Consider the following 16,889-nt stretch of genomic DNA (forward strand, 5'->3'; position numbering starts at 1 on the left):
CCCACCCCTCCTGTCTCAAGGCACTGCTGGGAGGACTCTGCACCCACCCCTCCTGTCTCAGGGCACTGCTGGGAGTGATAGGCCCCCACCCCTCCTGTCTCAGGGCACTGCTGGGAGGACTCTGCACCCACCCCTCCTGTCTCAGGGCACTGCTGGGAGGACTCTGCACCCACCCTCCTGTCTCAGGGCACTGCTGGGAGTGATAGGCCCCCACCCCTCCTGTCTCAGGGCACTGCTGGGAGGACTCTGCACCCACCCCTCCTGTCTCAGGGCACTGCTGGGAGGACTCCGCACCCACCCTCCTGTCTCAGGGCACTGCTGGGAGACATCAGGCATTCCCCCCCTGGGACCCCCCCTACAGTACATAGCATGTGTGTCACACCTGGACACGATGGCAGAAGTCACAGTCACAAAAAAGGGACACAGTCTGTGGCAGTGGACACTGCACTCACCTGATAACCTGGTCGCCCATACAGCATGGGGTACCGTGGGAGGATCACATCCACCAAAGCCATGTTCTCCTCCAGGGTGAATGGCTGTGACCTCTCCACAGCCCTTGACATGGTTCCAGGGAATCAGTAGCAGCAGCTGGGTCATGGAATACAGAGATGTGCAGGCATGTGCTCCCTCATGGGACCTGGCTGCCTTATATCTGCCTTGCTGGCCCATCTCATGCACAGGAGTACAGAGTGATTGGTCACTCACATTTGCATCCTATGTTTCCTCCAATCCCTTCAAACCTAGCAGTCTGTGGGTTCTCTATCGGTTTCATTCTCCTGCATGATGTCAGCCCCACAAACACATTGCAACAAAGTAGAAGAATTCCAACTGACTTCTGCTGTGCACCTCCCAGAACAAATTCGAAATTTGAACTTGTTCTCCATGACAACCAGCATGCATGTAGGCCTTAATACTTGTCCCTCATGTGTCCCCTATGTAATTTGGAGCGTCACACACAGGTACGGTGCGTTTCGGGGCCCTAGGGCACCCCAAATGCATTGCAACGGCCCGCACACGCGTGCCTACGTTCACTATCACTATGGGTGTCCTCGCGTATGCGTACTCGTAGTGGTACGGGCCGTACACACGCCTGTACGCTCCCTATCACTATGGGTGTCCTCGCGTATGCGTACTCGTAGTGGTACGGGCCGTACACACGCCTGTATGCTCCCTATCACTATGGGTGTCCTCGCGTATGCGTACTCGTAGTGGTACGGGCCGTGCACACGCCTGTACGCTCCCTATCACTATGGGTGTCCTCGCGTATGCGTACTCGTAGTGGTACGGGCCGTACACACGCATGTACGCTCACTACCACTACGAGTACGCATACGCGAGGACACCCATAGTGATAGGGAGCGTACAGGCGTGTGTACGGTCCGTACCACTACGAGTACGCATACGCAAGAACACCCATAGTGGTAGGGCCGTACGCACGCCTGTACGCTCCCTATCACTATGGGTGTCCTCGCGTATGCGTACTCGTAGTGATAGTGAGAGTACATGCGTGTGTACGGCCCGTACCACTACGAGTACGCATACGCGAGGACACCCATAGTGATAGGGAGCGTACAGGCGTGTGTACGGCCCGTACCACTACGAGTACGCATACGCGAGGACACCCATAGTGATAGGGAGCGTACAGGCGTGCGTACGGCCATACCACTATGGGTGTTCTTGCGTATGCGTACTCGTAGTGGTACGGACCGTACAAATGCCTGTACGCTCGCCATCACGATGGGTACACATACGGCAGCACTCCCATAGTGATATGGGAACGTACACAGGCCCTCTTAGCAGCAGTACGGCTGTTTTCACACATCACAGTGGTGATAGGCGGCACACAGGTAGGAATAGGGCGGACATACTTGTCCATGGATGGACATACTTGTCCATGGATGGACATACTTGTCCAGGAATGGACATCAAGGCATCGTCTGTGCATTACTACATGTGTGGGGCACAGGTGTGACAGGCTGTGATGTGGAACATCACTCCTGAGTGGAGAAGGCACCAGATGTATGATGAGATGTGTACAGATGTACTGTGTGACGGTGCAATGTGTGCCAGGCATGCCCTGGACTCCTTTGACATGTGTGCATGTCGTACTGCACACTTGGGGTGAGCGTCACTGCCATGGCACGGACACCAACACACGGAAGTGTCCCCTGATGCCCGGTACAGGGGTTACCACACCTGCCTTGTCACTACCCACGGTGCACAATGTGACAATGTCATGTATGTGTGGGGGCTTCCCATCAGGTTGATGTTGGAGCACCCTCAAAAGCTGCAGCTGTTGCAGCAACCAACATGTGTCTGTGTGTCGATTGACATTGCACACTGTTCCGCACACCATGCCACATGTGGTATCGGATGTGAGGTGCACATGTATGCATGGGACACGGAGTAGCGTGACAAGGACATGTCTGCATCCTCACAATGATTGTGTGGTGAGTCATGACATGTGCACCTTCATGGCAAGGTGTGTGGGCTGTCCTAGTGTAATGTCATGTGACCTGTGGCTCTAGTATTCCGCTACCAGTCTCTGCAATCGGCATCCTACTTCTGCTGATGTGTGGGCGTATGTCACTCCTGTCTTGCGTCTGGCTGTTCACTTGCACTGGGACACAGCTATTCCCATGGCATGGCATGGGGAGGTTCTCAATCTCCGTGTGTAGCTGGCTCTTGGTTGGAGTGTCACCTGGCAGCCATACGTGTCCTGGGCATGTAGCACATACCTGACTCCCTATGTAGCATATGTGTATTGACAGATTTACATGTGCTCAGTACATATGAATTGTTGTCGTAGTGCACTCACTCTTCCTTGTCACTTCCTAATTATTGCAGAGCACCGCCTCTTGCCCGACCAATTCCGGACTTGGCTGCCATGCAGGAGAATGACAGCATCCGTTGCTACCGCTTCCCCCAACCGTTGATTCTGGAGTTGACGGCGAGACTGGCACCACACCTGCAACCGCAGCACAGGTATCCTACGGCACTGACACCCCAGCTGAAGGTAATGGCTGCCCTACATTTTCTTGCCACGGGTACCTTTCAATATACCATAGCTCATGTTGGTGGCATGTCCCAGAGCATGTTCTGCCGTGTGCTGCATGATTTCTTAGAGGCCATGTTGATTCACCTGGATGACTTCATCAAGTTCCCAACCCCTGAACAATTGACTGCGGTCAAGCGTGGATTCTATGCCCTGGGAGGGATGCCCCATGTCATTGGGTCCATAGATGGGACACATGTAGCTTTGGTACCACCAAACGCATGGGAGGTAGCGTACCGCAATCGGAAGCACTACCACTCCATCAATGCCCTTGTGGTGTGTCAGTCCAACATGGTGATTTCACATGTCTGTGCTCGTTTTCCAGGATCAGCACACGATGCCTACATCATGAGGCGTAGCAGGATGCCTGAAATGATGATGCAGCTGCGCAACGAAAGAGCATGTGTTGTTGGTGGGTACAGTCTCTCTGTCCTGTATTTTGCATTGCCTACCAGCACGACCGCTTCACCAGTTCTAACGATGTCCATGTGCTTCCCATGTAGGGGACGCTGGCTATCCCAACATGCCTTGGCTGCTCACACCTCTCCGCAACCCCATCACGCCGGCCCAGCTCCGCTACAACACCGCCCATGGCCGGACAAGGCGAGTGATAGAGAGGACGTTTGGCCTGCTGAAGAGCCGCTTTCGGTGCCTCCACAAGACCGGCGGCGCCCTCCCATATGCCCCTGCGAAGGTCTGCAAAATCTTCATGGTCTGCTGTATCCTGCACAACATGGCAGTTGAGAAAGCTGTGCCACTCATCCTGGATCAAGATGACGAGGACCATCCACCCGTGGAGGACGAAGGGCTTGGCAATGGGGCTAGTGATGTGGAGGATGTGGAGCCGCAAGAGGACATACGGACTCGGCTCATACGCGACTTCTTTGCTTAGTGGTGAGTACCAGTGTCTGAGTGTGCACGCATTGGTCACCCGTGTGGCATGTGTTGTGTGTGTCCACCTGCATGTATGGCACGTGAGTCAGAGGTGTGTGTGGGTGTGTCACTGGAGTGATGGTGGCAGTGATGGTTGTATTTCCCCAGTCATAATTGTGACCTAGCATGTTGTCATCCATACATGTGTCGAGTAAATGCACATGCAAGTGGCTGTTCTTTTTGTGGCTGACTTCTTGTGTGTCTCTCTTCCCCAGGTAATTGCGCATGCCGTCTGCTGGTTGCATTGTTGTGGCACTGCTATTCCTCATGGACACGTAATCGTGGGCTGACTCAGCGTTACAGGCACGGACACGTTTGGAAGTCTCCATAGGGTAAGGGATGCATCAGGGGTGTATTGGGTGTGGCAGTTGTTCACGATGTATGCACACTGCCCCTGGCGATGTTTGGTTCCTCTGCAGCCATGTAGCATCACCATGGGACACGACATGCAGCTGTGTACACCTGAATAGATGGTCTGACTGGTTGACAGTCATCAGTGATGGGATAGTGGATTGTGATGATGGCATCAATGTGTGTGACACTGCCCTCGGACACATACGGTTAGCATTGGCTTGACATGGTGTGGGACTTCCACATCAGCGGATCAATGGTGTATGGCAGGCTCTCCGTGAGCAGCTGTGGGTGTTTAGCTGTTAGCCGACAATTGTGTGCCAGTTCCATGGCTAACACGCATTTGTGCTGCAGAAGGGGGGTGCCAGTGTTGGACCCACATGTTACTCCACAAGATGTGTTCATGTGTACTTCAAGTTGCCTCTGCAATCCCGAAAACATGACTAATAAAGGTGTCCCTATGCCTCCAAGGTGCCTCTTCTCAGTCAATGCTGGTGTGTTGCCACGGTGCATCCAGCATGTCTGGCATGGTTTTCCCTGATTGTAGCTATGTGTCAATGTGTCGAGTAGCAAGATGCAAGCTGTGTGTGTGGGCTGAGACTGTGTTTTGGGCATGATGTCCATGACTGTGTGGGTATTGTGACATGTGCCATCCCCATGCATCCAACGTTGGCCAGGCCCCCATTCTCTGCATCCACCGGACTCAAGCTTGCAGGACATGGTTCTGCCACCTGTCTACACATACCTGCGTGCCCCCCAGGACACTCCACATGATCCCTGACCTCTGCGCATGACTGTTGCTGTACTCAATGTGTCTGTCAGCACGGTTGTGCGGCCACCCCCTCAGCTGGTTGGGCCCATCACGGGTGTGTATGGTGCTCCATGTCTGTCTTGCCTAATACACTGCGACCCGTGTGTCCTGTGCCAGACTCAGGCCCCAGGGTGTGGATGGTTGAAGTCAAAAGAGAACTCAGGCATGTTTAGACTTTACAACACACATGTAAGGTAATAATGCAACCAGCAGGCATCTTCTCTTCATAGTGTGACTTATTATTTGGGGGGGGGGGGATAAAGTGAGGGGCTTTCCGGGAGTTTGGAATCCAAAGTTCAGTAGGGGAGTTGGTGTCCTTGCCATTGGAAATCCTCAGAGTCCATGCCACAGTCTTTGTCAACATTGGTCAGACAGTGACCAGCAGGGCCATGTGGCAGAGAATGTCTCTTGATGCTGTGATGCTGTTGCTCCAGTGGGCCAGGTGCCAGGCCAGGTGTCCTGGGAGATGGTGATGTTGCGCCGACCCTCACGGTCTTTTCCGTGGACGACCCGCCCTCCTGCGGGGACCCTCAGAAGCAGGCCGTGACGACGTCTGGGATGCTCCATCGGATGTTTCCTCCTCCTCCTCCTGCTCCCTCCCTGTGGGTGGTGATGTTCTCCGCCTTCTGGCACAGGGAGGGTTGGCCATGTTGTCGGCCATCCGACGGAGTGTATTGTGAATTCCCGTGTACGCCGTCACGAGCTCAGCCTGTCCGTCCTCCATCCTCCGTTGGTGTTGCAGTAGACAGGCATGTAGCTCCGCATGTTGCTGGGCCTGCTGGGTCTTGATCCCCTCGAGGACGGACACAACCTGGGCCAGGCCCGTGGTGTCCTGCCGGTATGTGTCCAGGATGTTACGGACATGGGAAAATACCGGTTCCCCAGCCAACTGGTCAGGCTCGCGCCTCCGCCGTCCTCCACTCCCACCACCCCTGCCCACTTGCACCTGGCCTGCCCTTGTGGGTACATCGGGTCTCCGGGACCCCTGAGGGGTGGCATTGGCGTTGTCGCCTGCCTCCTCCTGGGTGCCCGGGACACCGTGTCCCTCCTGGCCAGCCTGGCTGCATTGTGGTGGTGGGGCAGGGATCCTGGGTGTCTCCTGGGATGTGGCAGGAGTGGGGGTGGTGGTTGGCACAGTTGTACCTGACGCAGGTGCTGCAGGTTGTTGGACACCAGAGGGGCCAGGTCGGTCGGGGTCGTCCACAGAGTGGTGAGAGTCGTCGCTGCCGGTGGGATCATGCTCCCGCAGATCCGGGTCCTGTGAGTCTTCCCCCCCAGTGTTGGGGGGTGAACCACGACGTTGACCTGTGTGTGAGAGAGACAAGGTTAATTTTGGTCCATGCAACATCCATGTTTCATCAGTTTCAAAGTTGGCACTTTTCCTCTTGGAATTAGAATCAGTCTTGCATTCCACTCACAGTGCACTTGTGCATGGGTGTGTCCCTTGGGCACCACTTTGGCCCCTTTAACTATGTGTGGCACAGTCTTACTTGCTGCGTCAAGTGTGACTGCAGTCAGCAGTGGAGTGGGCAGGTGTGGCGAGCCATGCATTGGCGCCTTCCGTGTAGCACTGTACATGTGCACATGGAGTGGATCCACACACTTATATGATGCAGGTAGCTGTCGTTCTGCTCGTGAACAGGTTGTGACATGGCCCTGTGTTTTGCCATGGAGAAGAGGGGGGGTTCTGGCACTGGCCACCCTTGGCTACATGCACGCAGTCTACCTGCTGACGAGCAGACATTCCCACACACCACACGGCTGATTTGCTCTCCCTGTGTCTCCCTCCCTCTCTGTCCCCCTCTCCCTCCCTCTCTGTCCCCCTCTCCCTCCTTCTCTGTCCCACTCTCCCTCCTTCTCTGTCCCCCTTTCCCTCCCTCTCTGTCCCCCTCTCCCTCCTTCTCTGTCCCCCTCTCCCTCCTTCTCTGTCCCCCTCTCCCTCCTTCTCTGTCCCCCTTTCCCTCCCTCTCTGTCCCCCTCTCCCTCCCTCTGTGTGTCACCCTCTGTCACCTCAGCCCAGCTTCCTAGACACACACTTTTTCCAGTCCTTTGAATGGCCCTTGGCTTGTTGATGTGAGTTTGTTTCTGATCTCCAGGCACCCATTGGGTGTAGTGTCTGTGTGTGCGCTGCTGCTGTGGTGGTGTGTGCTGCCACTCTTTGACAGTGTTGGCTGTTCATTAGCTGCTGTCATGTGCAAAACAGTGCCTTCACCCCCATGTGTTGATGCAAGGCGTCCGCCATTTGCTGGCGAGTCTTTCCTGTGTGGGGACACACTGTTTGTCTGGCTGTGACCTGGGCCATATGGGCAGAGGGCATTGTTGTCTGCTTCTGAGTTGCACTATGTGAATTTTGGGGCCCACCCTCCCGCCATCCGGGTTACCGTGTCATGTGTTGGTGTCTTCTGTGGCCTGTGACTTGACATTGTCCAGCTGGGTGCATGGGGCATGGTGGCGGCAGTGGCATGTGCGTGTTCATGGAGTGTGGTTGAGTCATGCGATAGCTTGGGGTGGTTGCGTGCCTGTTTGTGATTTTGGTTGTGGATGACGTTCCCCCCATGTGAGGTGCGTTGTTTGTGTACTCACCCGGGTCTCGGAGTCCTCCTAATCCTTCGACTGCCTACACCGGCTGTATGGCCATCACCTTCTCCTCCCAGGGCTGGTAGTGTACGGGTCTGCGGGAGGGCCCTCCTCCAGTGGCGTTAGCCTGGTTGTGTTCCTCCAGCATCTTGGCTCGGACCCTCCTCCGCAGATCGTACCACCTGGATTGGCATTCCTGCCTGGTCCTTCTGGTGTCCCCAACAGCATTCACAGCATCGATGATGGTCTGCCACATGGCTGTTTTTGCTGCCATGCTGGTGTTTCTGACCAATGTTCCAAAGAGCTGTGGCTCGACTCTGAGGATTTCATCGACAAGAACCTCCAACTCTCGGTTACTGAACTTTGGATTCTTGGTAGTGGGCATGGTGAGGGGTGTGGGTGTGGATGGTGGGGGGTGTGTGTGGGGGGTGTGTGTGGATGGTTGTGGATGTGTGGGTGTGGTTGTGCAGGTGTGTGTGTGTGTGAATGTGATGAGGGGGTGTTTGTGAAGGTGGTTGTGTGAAGGTGTGCAAGTTTAAGGTGTGGTGAAGCTTGTAGTATGGTGCTGTAGGTTGTCTGTGGTGTCTGGCAGCAGTGAGTCTATTGCAAAGGCTCATGGTTTGTGTGTGTGGGCCCTTTTTATTGGTCCATTGGTGGGTGTGGCTGTGTTTGAAGTGTGGGTGGGTGTGTTATAAGGAGTGGTGGTGTATTGGGCCTCTGTTTGTTTTTGGCAGTTGCAGGTCAGTGAATGTGTTATTTTAGTGGTTGTTGGACATGTTTAGTGGCTTTGTGCCATTCGAATGGTCCTGGTTGTGTACGTGCATTTTGAGCGTGTGTACGGTGTGTACATGGGCCATGTGGTTGTACGGTGCTGTCCTTGTGTGTGGCTTGGTACGACTCGTACATGCGGTTGTGATGTTGGGGCCTGGGGTGCGCTCCGTACTTAGGAGGTTGTGTTGGGGGTGCGACTGGAACGTACAGGGGTGTACATAGACGGTGGTACGACACGTACAGGGGTGGGGGTAGGACTCGAACGTACAGGGGTGTAGGTACACGGGGGTACGACACGTACAGGGGTGGGGGTGCGACTGGAACGTACAGGGGTGTACATAGACAGTGGTACGACACGTACAGGGGTGGGGGTAGGACTCGAACGTACAGGGGTGTGGGTACACGGGGGTACGACACGTACAGGGGTGGGGGTACGACTCGAATGTACAGGGGTGTACATACACGGGGGTACGACACATACAGGGGTGGGGGTACGACTCGAACGTACTGGGGTGTACATAGACGGTGGTACGACACGTACAGGGGTGGAGGTGCGACTGGAACGTACTGGGGTGTACATAGACGGTGGTACGACACGTACAGGGGTGGGGGTGCGACTGGAACGTACTGGGGTGTACATAGACGGTGGTACGACACGTACAGGGGTGGGGATGCGACTGGAACGTACTGGGGTGTACATAGACGGTAGTACGACACGTACAGGGGTGGGGGTACGACTCGAACGTACTGGGGTGTACATTGACGGTGGTACGACACGTACAGGGGTGGGGGGTGTACATAGACGGTGGTACGACACGTACAGGGGGGTGTACATAGACGGTGGTACGACACGTACATGGGTGGGGGTACGACTCGAACGTACTGGGGTGTACATTGATGGTGGTACGACACGTACAGGGGTGGGGGTACGACTCGAACGTACAGGGGTGTACATACACGGGTGGGGGTGTACATACACGGGGGTACGTGTCGGACGTACGGGGGTGGGGGGGAGTGTTGGGCGCGTATGCGGGCACATGTCTCCATGGTTGCTATGGGAGTTCGGTGCGGACGGTGTTTTTTCCATACGGTTGTGAGATCGGACGCACGGGATGGATCGTGATTCCTCGGTCGGACTTCACCTTTCACATTTGTACGGTAAATCGTCCGAGGACGTGTCGAACACATTTTCCGACCCGAGGACGTGTGGGAAATCATTCCCGATGCGGTTCGTATGGACTTTTTACCATGCGAATCGTGATTGCCAGTTCGTACGGCACTTGTACGATTCGTACGGTAAAAAGACCGGATACGAGTCGCACGGGGAATTTTTTTACCGGATCGTAATTGGCACCTCTGTGTTTATCCCCACTCGTGTAAAGCAAGAGAATTGTCACCTAATCGAACTCAGTCCAGGGGCAACCTATGGGCATATGTTTTCTATGATAGTTTACATTTTTCGAAACGTGTCTATGCACAAAGGCGAACTTAAATGTTTACTCCTCTCGGCAGAGTTTTATGCAGTGGCCCTGCAGAAAAGCACAAGGGTTGTTTTCTACCATCTAAATCTTGCCTACACACACATTTGCAGAACGCTCCGTTGATCTTTCCAAAGTTTGCTGCAAACAATTCCTTTCAGCTTCGCACACCCGGTGCAGGGCCTGCCACATAGCTGTGCGCACACTTCTTCTGGGTGCTGCTCCAGGACAGGCCGCTGGTTTACAGAGCTAGCCCTTCACTCTGCAGAGTCTCCCTGCGCTCTCTGCCCCAGTGCCTAAATATAGCGCCTCGCGAAATGAAGGCATTCCAGGAATGAACAGTAAAACCCACTGGATCCCACCGCCCCTCAAGCACTCTCCACCCCCTCCCCCCGGTCTGGTTTCAGGCAGCCGTCTGGAACATTTGCTCTTGCCACCGTGAAAGCGCCCCCTAATTTTTATCTTTTCGGGGATTAGGTCATGTTTTGATGATTTCAAAGGATGGGGGGAGGGGTCTGAACATAAAACCAAAACGTTAAGGGAAGATGCACTCTCGATGAACCACCCCTGGACGGTTTAAGGCCCTTACTGATCACATTAATAATCAGATAGTCGCCGCATTGCGCTTTACAATTCAAGCTTTACGCTCTGTAATTGACACATTTATTAGCCAATCGCATTGCTTTAATCGGCTTCAGACAAATGAAAGGGGGAAGTCTCTTCACGTTCCTCACAGATATCAGGCGCTAGTGCACAGCTCGCTGAGTTACCTCCCGCCATTCAAAGCCTTGAGCAAGCCAATGAGAATGGTTCTGGCATCCCTGATGATTTAAACAGGGCCCGGCAGACACCGGAAAGGGACATACACGGTCGTGACTGACCGCTTCCATTTCCCGACAGGTACATCCGCCTCTGCTTAATAAATAGACATTTTCCTTTCAATCCGGCCCCAAATTCCGACACGCCCCACACAACTTCAGCTCTATTTCTTTTCATCCCTCCTGTGGTAACTATCCTTGTAACACTTTTCCCTCTCTCGGTTTAACTCCTTTTCTCTCTTGCTTCCTCTATCTCTATCTCTCGCTCACGCACACACACAAACTTTCTTTCAAAATATCTCTGGCTAAACACTTATAAGATCCCAAAGGCAAGACCTATTGGCTATGCCAATGCTTGTTCTGACCTGTTGTTGGTGGTTTTAGGACTCTGGGCACGTTATCACTGCTGATCAGTGCTAAAGTGCATGTGTTCTCTATGGTAAACTTGGTAAGATTGGTCTACACCTGTTTGGCATATTTAAATTTACCTGTCAGTCCCTTGTACAGTGGTATCTCACATACCCAGGGCCAGTTAATTAAATGCTACTGGTGGGCTTGCAGCGCTGCTTGCGCCACCCACCAAAGTAGCCTTTCAAACCTGCCTCAGGCCTCTGCCACTGCAGGGCCTGCATGTGCAGTTTACTGCTGCTGTGACGTGGCACATAAAGTGGTTGCAACGTCTGTGACTCCCCTTTTACTACATATCAGTCACCCCTAAGGTAGGCCCTAGCTATCCCTATGGGCAGGGTGCGCTGTAGGTAAAAGTTAGGACATGTACCCTAACCGTGTGGAATGTCCTGATAGTGACAAACAGCCTATTTGGTTACTCACTGCTGTGAGGCTGCCCGCTCATAGAGATGCATTGGGGATTCCCTGATATGTGCTTCAGTGGTAATTCCTGACATGAGAGGGATAGCGTGATCAAGTTTGGTATGTTTGGAATAGTGGTGATAAATGCTGCGTATTGGTGTTAGCGGATTTATTATTACTATTTTAGAAATGCCACTTTTAGAAGTAGGCATTTCTGTGTGCTTTGTGACTTTGGTCCTCTGCTAGGATGTATACTGACTGTCTGGCTTTGGAGTGACAGGGGCTGGGGATGTGCAGTGGCTCCAGGGATTCTGGATGAGTCAGCGCTAGGCTGAATAGGCCTGGTCTGCATTGGGAGTGGTGGGAGGAGTAGCCCCTGCACCTGAATAGGGCTGTGCCTGCCTTCCACAATTATGGTTCCGCCCCCTTGTGGTGTGTCTGGGCCAGGGCTTACACTTACAATGGGGAGTGTTGTGCACTGTAATGACATTGTTAAAGTGCACCAGAACTGGTTTAGATTAGGCTCAGAGCTCTCTACCAGAAGAGAACAAAGACTGTTAGTACTATAAATATTGGAGCTGTGACCCCATGTGTGTTGAGCTTGTTGAACTTGTTGAACTACTTCTGGAACTGGACGGAGGTGAGCACACTGCATGGACTGCAGTGTGCCAGGAGGAACTGCCGCTGGGGGCTGACCTGCTGCCCGCTTGGCAGCTGAAGGGACTGTTGATCTATTGAAGAGACCCAGTGCGCTGGCCTGCCTGAGCCTAGTCTCCGGGAATTTACAGGGGCTGTGTGGCTGGCCTTGGAAGAAAGTGAGACAGCGCTGAGGGAGAGCTGCGCTCCTCCTTCCCCCTGTGAGGAGGTGTTCAGTTGTCAACCGCTTCCCTTATGAGTGGAAAAAGTGCGGTGTCCGCACACTAGAAGCGCGTTATGAGCATTACACATTTTGTCTTCTGAGCCCGAGAAGTAGGCTCTTATTTCGAACACGGCGAGAGCAGCCGCGCCGTAATGCAGAAATCAGGCAGAGGATGCCTGGTCGTGGGCGGGGCTCCCGTGAGGAAGAGGAGAGCCCAGGGTGCTGCCTGAGCCTGTTTGTGGGTGAGGCCGGCGGCACGATCGAGACAGAGCCTCCCAGGCTCCGTGTGTATACCGGGAGAAAAAGGAGCCGAGTCAGTGGAAGCTTCGCTCAGTGTGCTGACAGCCATCCAGAAGCCAGGGCCCAACGTTCCCAGGGCCCGAGCGATCCGACCACGGGAGCGGCACTGTGGTGGCACTTCCCTGGAGTGCAAAAGAGAGGGCGCCCACTTGCACATTTCCCACAGCCATCCCGGACAGGCTGCCCCGCTAGTCCTTGGGCCCGTGTCTGTTGGCCGAGGTCCCATTGCGAATCTGTGCGGAGCATTGTTTTTGCTCTATCTGCATATAGGGGCTAGTTGGAAGCCTCGTGTTGGTAGGGGTCAAAGGGATCACCACCACCCCTACGGGGGGAGTACCTGAACGGCCAGGAGGGTTCCTGGTACTTTGTGGGACTACTGGATTGTGGCATCCCTTTTCCCTTGCACATTGCGGATCAAGCTCCGTGAACATGAGTATGCCAAAGGCCTGATATTCACATGTATGGCAGGCTAACTGCCATGGTTGGCACCCGAATGGTGATTTGCATATGTCTAAAGGGGGCATGGGGTATTTATGATAAATGCCCTGCTGTAAGTGTTTACGATGGTGCACTGTGGCTGAGGTTTTGCATAATGTCTTACCAGTAGTTACTGGTCACCCTAACTGACTGTGGTTTAAGTGATTATGATAGTGGCCCGATTGTTATGTTATGTTAACTAATTTGTAAAATGCAACGTATACCCGGAGGTGTCTTGGCGCTGATCCTGTAAGCAACTATGGATGGGAAAAAAAAGCCAAGTCTTCAGACGTTTCCTAAACTGGGATAGGGAAGGAGCTGACCTGAGATTCAGAGGAAGGAGATTCCAGGATGTAGCTGCTCGCACCGTACAGCTGCTACCGCCCCATTTAGATTTTTTAAATCTAATGGGGTTTATTCAGAAGGAGCCTGCAGATCTTAGGTTTCTAGTTGGATATACCATGATAGTGCTTTCTTCAGAAAGGCAGGTCCAGAATCATAGTGAGCCTTATAAGTAAGAGGGGAAGAGGTGTGGCGCCGCGGCCAGGGCAACTGATGCTGGAATCTGGGGCCCACGGCTCGATCCCCGGCACCGGCGGCAGGTCAGCCCAGCACCATGGGACTCTGGGCAATAGCTCGCTTAATCTTCCCGACGGCCCCCAACCCTCCGGGTAACTGTTCGCGCTTTACAAATACTGGATTTTACAAAGGGCCTTATACTTAATTCTGTTTTTGACTCTCAGCCAGTGAAGGTCGTTAAGAGCGGAGGAAACAGAATTGTTCCTAGGCAAATCCAATAAAAGTCTAGCTGCAGAGTTCTGAAAGATTGTGTTGAGCTTGGAGGCAGATGTAGAGGCCATTGCAATAGTCGATATTGGACAATGCCAAGGTAGAAATAACTGATTTCCTGACTGATAAGGGCAGGAAAACTAATATTTTTTTTAGTATTCTCAAGGTATTATAAGAGGAGGAGATCACTGCGCTGATTTGATTGCCTAGGAGTAGGCGATCGTCGAGCCAGATACCTAGACTCTTGGCTTTACTGGTGGGAACAGGAATGAGACCCAACTTGGCTGGCCAGCAAGGAGAAGTCCAGAGAAGGAGGTTGGCCTATTGGTATACAATACCTGTGAAGTCATGACAAATTATGCCTGGTGGCACAGAGTAATGTATGTGATTGTGTTTTTATGGATAATACAAAGCTATTTTTATATAACCTTGTGTGTAGTTTCTTTTGTGGTGTGTCTAGTGTGTCGCTGCTGTGTGAGTGCGTTGCGCAAATGCTTTACACATTGCCTCTGGGATAAGCCTGACTGCTCTGCCAAGCTACCAAGGGGGTGTCCTGACTAGAGTGGTGGGTTCTGCCTGGCTTATGTGCATACCCTAGCCAACCAGAAACCCCATTTCTAATAAACATCAATTATTGGTGTGATTCGGGATCGCAAGGAGCAAATACACTGAACAAGTTGCAAGTCACCCCGTGAGTCACACCACCATACACTACATCACCTTCCCCCTCAACAAAACAAAAATAAGGGAGAAAGAGCAGTAAACATAAAGAACATTATAACATTACATAATCTTTGTATTTGCTGGGCATCTTAGTTTCACTAAACTTAGTACATGCATTATTCGGTGCACTTAGAATCCCATTGACATGTGGCATGGACACTACATTACCCATCGCAGTTTGTACCCATTGCGTCCAATCCAAGTCTGTGACAGTACCTTTCTTATGATTGATAATGAGACAGTCTCACAAGGTTTCTCACATTCCACCACCCTTTGTCTTCCAACATAACTGAACCCTTGCTAACTCTTAATACTTTAGTTGGAGAAGAAAAAATTGACCCTCCCCTTCTCACCGTGACTGTTGTTTTTAATCAACACGTAATAACCAACCTTGGGAACACTATCACACGTTGTGTTGCATCTGCCAGACTGTGCCATTCTGAACTGTTTCTCTTCCACAAGTGGAATGACTTTTTGTTTGACCAACTAACTGACATCAGTATCCTTGATTTTAAGTAGTTCCTTCAACCACGTAGGAAACAAAGAGGAATTAACTCCTCTCCCTCTCAACAACATGAATGGAATGATGCCCGTAGTGCAATGTGGTGTCGCTTTATACTCCAAAACCTTCTGCTTGCGGTATTGTTTCACATCCAACTTGGCCGCTATGGTTATTTGCACACCTTCCTTAATCACCTTGTTCCCTTTCTCTACTAAACCATTGGAAGATGGAGAATAGAGGGCGACACGTAAAAGTTTAACATCATGCTTGCCTAAGATATCAATCATTTCCTTTGACACGAAATGTGACCCATTATCAGTAACCAGAGACCTGGGTGAGCCCTCTGTGGCAAAGGCTTGTTCTAAGAAGTTGATTGCTGGCTCAGTAGATGAGGAGCTCACAAAAGAAAAATATAACCACTTGGAAAAGTAGTCAACTAGTAAGATGGCAAAGAAAGATATGGACCTGAAAAGTCAAGGCCTGCTTTGTCCCAAGGAGAGCTGTGAAGAGGAACTGGATGTAGAGGCGTTTTGTTCAACTTCTAATGCTTGTCAGACAGTAGACATTCAGGACACTTGTGTACCGTGAGCCTCACTTGGTTATCTAAAGCAGGCCATCAATAATGTTCTTAGATACGCATGCACATTTTAGTGGAACCCAAATGCCCGTGGTGTGCTCTAGCAATGATGAAAGGACGTATTTTAGCAGGGGGAAAGTGGAGATCACCTCTCAAGCTCAATCAATTATCCAATGAAAGTTCACTTACAATTTGTGCAAACATTTTTAAATCAACTTGTAAACATCTTATACCCGGCAAACCTTCGACAATGTAATCAGCCTCTTGATTTAGAGTCAAATGTTCCTGAAGCAATTTCATCCATTCATCAGCAGTAAACACGAAATCATCATTTTGCCAAGCATGGTTGGCATCAACCAAAGCAACACATTCAGTTTTCATAATTTTCACACTCATCATCAAAGTCTGGTACAGGCATTCCAGACAAGCAATCAGCTCTGAAGTTGTTACCACCTAACACGTGACTGTTGATGAAGGTGTACTCATGCAATTTAGAGACAAGTCTAGTCAATCTGGTAGACAAAAAGTTGTGAATACCGCCTGAAAAGATAGAAACCAAAGGCTTGTGATCCATGTGTAACTCAAAACACATGCCCCAAACATACATTTTCAATTTTTGAACAGCCCAGATACACGCCAGTGCCTCGCGTTCAATGGCACTATACTGTTCTTCGAAGCTTCTGAGAGATCTGAATGCAAATGCGATGATTTGCTCATTTCACACCAACTCTCTGGCTCAGGACAGCACCTAAACCTAGCAGACTCACATTCACAGTGATGACTAAAGTGCATTCTTCTCTGAATGCAGACAATGATGGAGCCTCTACAATCAAATCCTTTACTTTTTCAAAAGCAATTTGAACCTCTTCAGACCAGATGAATTTCTGACCTTTCCTTTACAGCAACCTGACAGGTTCCACCACAAGAGCATCGCCTGAAACAAAACGTGTGTAGTACTCAGCAAGTCCTAAAAAGGTGGGTGCATTCACTTTCCTTAATGGCGAGCACTAAGAAGATTTTCGGTTTGATGCCAGACTCAGTTATGGTATGTCTAAAAT

At 51.8% G+C, this 16,889-nt stretch overlaps 1 protein-coding gene across 6 annotated transcripts in view; it reads right to left on the reverse strand.

The window, feature by feature from the left end:
* The window catches only part of MORN5 (MORN repeat containing 5), a 178,896-nt gene that overhangs the window by 141,852 nt on the left and 20,155 nt on the right, over positions 1-16,889 (reverse strand). The window lies entirely within an intron of this gene.

This window comes from Triturus cristatus, chromosome 1_2, assembly GCF_964204655.1.
Source record: "Triturus cristatus chromosome 1_2, aTriCri1.1, whole genome shotgun sequence".
Taxonomy (NCBI): Eukaryota; Metazoa; Chordata; class Amphibia; order Caudata; family Salamandridae; genus Triturus; species Triturus cristatus.